The sequence below is a fragment of the Colobus angolensis genome, unplaced genomic scaffold (assembly GCF_000951035.1).
Source record: "Colobus angolensis palliatus isolate OR3802 unplaced genomic scaffold, Cang.pa_1.0 Scaffold88, whole genome shotgun sequence".
In the NCBI taxonomy this organism is placed as follows: domain Eukaryota; kingdom Metazoa; phylum Chordata; class Mammalia; order Primates; family Cercopithecidae; genus Colobus; species Colobus angolensis.
The window spans coordinates 6,512,193-6,514,798 of NW_012122709.1; positions in this window are offsets into that span (position 1 = coordinate 6,512,193).

A 2,606-nucleotide genomic window follows, 5' to 3' on the forward strand; every position below is an offset into this window, starting at 1 on the left:
TCTTGTTGCCCAGGCTGGAGTGCAATGTGCCATCTCGGCTCATTGCAACCTCTGCCTCCGGGGTTCAAGCAATTCTCCTGCCTCAGCCTCCCAAGTAGGTGGGATTACAGGCATGCACCACCACACCCAGCTAATTTTGTATTTTTAGTAGAGATGGGGTTTCGCCATGTTGGTCAGGCCAGTCTTGAACTCCTGACCTTAGGTGATCCACCCACCTCGGCCTCCCAAAGTGCTGAGATTATAGGCGTAAGCCACTGCACCTGGCTTTCTTCTAATATTTTTATAGTTTTGTTACGCTCATTTATATCTTTATTCCATCTGAAATTTACTTTTACACATGGTATGCAATAAGAATCTAGGTTTATTTATCTTTTCTTTTTTGTTGTTTGTTTGTTTTTGAGATAGGGTCTCCCTCTGTCGCCCAAGCAGGAGTGCAGTGGCACAATCACAGCTCACTCTACAGCCCCGACTTTGCGGGCTCAGGTGATTCTCCCACTTCAACATCCCAAGTTGCTGGGACTAAACATAAACCTTACCTAAACAAAATCTTAAAACCTCTGATGCCAACAAAAACTGCTCTGCTCCAATTTAGATTAATCATCCTATCCTCTATATTACTTATAAATTTATTCTATTGGAAACCTACTTTACATCAGCATAAGAGAAAAGCCTCACTAGCTTCCTCCTTTCTCTCATTCCACCCTACTTCTAAGAACTTCACTTAGCCCCTTATTCACTGTTATCCTCCCACTCTTCTCCCCAGGGCCACACTAGGGTCATCACAACTACCTCTGCCCCTCCAGTGAAAGAAACACTTCCCAGCTGCGCAGTGACTCACGCCTGTAATCCCAGCAGTTTGGGAGGCTGAGGTGGGCAGATCACCTGAGGTCAGGAATTCAAGACCAGCCTGGCCAATATGGTGAAACCCCAACTCTACAAAACATACAAAAAATTAACCGGGTGTCGTGGTGTGTGCCTGTAGTCCCGGCTACTCGGGGGCTGAGACAGGAGAATCACTTGTACCCAGGAGGCAGAGGTTGCAGTGAGCCGAGATCGTGCCATTGCACTCGTGTGTGCTCCTTTACTTGACCTGAGGCTAAGGCTCCTGGAGAGTTAGGTCCTAGAGCTTCTTAGACTAAAGAAGCATTGAGCCTCTTTTCTCTTAGGATGTGTTGTTATAGTACCCAGCTGTAGGTGGTGGAAGACTGTATGGAGTGAGACTAAGTAACTTGGGTACTGATCCATTATTTTCTGACGTTGTAAGATACTGATAATTTCTGGCCTGATAACCAAAACAGATCTCATTGTATTCTCCACTTGGTGAATCCGAATACCAAGCAGCTGAATTTTCCTGGGGATAGAACTCACATAGCCTGAAGTGTGAAATGAAGCAAAGGCAAGGCAGCCTAGACTCCTGGGTCTCCAGGACAGCTTTGTCTCCACTCTCTGTTTGTTGCAAATTATATAGGGAAAGGAGCTTATGGTATGGAAGGCCAGGTATTAGTCTTCTAGGTCTGCTATAACAAAATATCACAGACAGGGTGACTAAAACAACAGAAACTTATTTTCTCAGAGTTCTGCAGGCTGGAAGGCTAAGGGCAACACGCTAGCAGGATTGGAAACCAACCTGAGGTCCCTCTTCATGGTTTGCAGATGGTAGCTTCTCATTGTGCCCTCACATGGCCTTTCCTTTGTGCCCACATATTCCTGGTGTTTCTTCTCTTCTTATAAGAAGGCTAATCACACCAGGTACAGTGGCTCATGCCTGTAATCTCAGCACTTTGGGAGGCCAAGGCAGGTGGATCACGAGGTCAGGAGTTCAAGACCAGCCTGGCCAACATGGAGAAACCCCATCTCTACTAAAAATACAAAAACTAGCCAGGCGTGGTGGTGTATGCCTGTAGTCCCAGCTACTCAGTACGCTGAGGCAGGAGAATCCCACAAACCCAGTGAGCAGAGATCACGCCACTGCACTCCAGCCTGGGCAACAGAGCAAGACTCTGTTTCAAACAAACAAACAAATAAAACACCAATCAAATTGGATTAGGGCCCTACCCTCATGATATCATTTAACTTAATTACCTCCTTAAAGGCCTATCTTCAAATACAATCACATTGGGAGTTAGGGCTTCAACTTATGAATTGGGGGGTTAAAGGAAACACTTTCACTCATTTTTGTTTCTTTGTTTGTTTGTTTTTGTTTTCTTTTTTTTTTTTGAGACAGAGTCTCGCTCTGTCGCCTGGGCTGGAGTGCAGTGGCCGGATCTCAGCTCACCGCGCCCGGCCTGTTTTTGTTTTCTTTAGACAGGGTCTTGCTCTCTCACCCAGGCTGAAATGTTGTGAGCCTTGACCTCCTGGGCTCAAGCAATCCTCCCACCTCAGCCTCCTGAGTAGCCGGGACTACAGAAGAGGGCCACCACACCCAGCTAATTTTTGTATGTTTAGTATACCCTGTCTTTCTTTTAAAAAACATTTTAAGTGACTTACTTTTCCTCAATATAAAAGTATTCACTGGCTGGGCGCGGTGGCTCAAGCCTGTAATCCCAGCACTTTGGGAGGCCGAGACGGGCGGATCACGAGGTCAGGAGATTGAGACCATCCTGGCT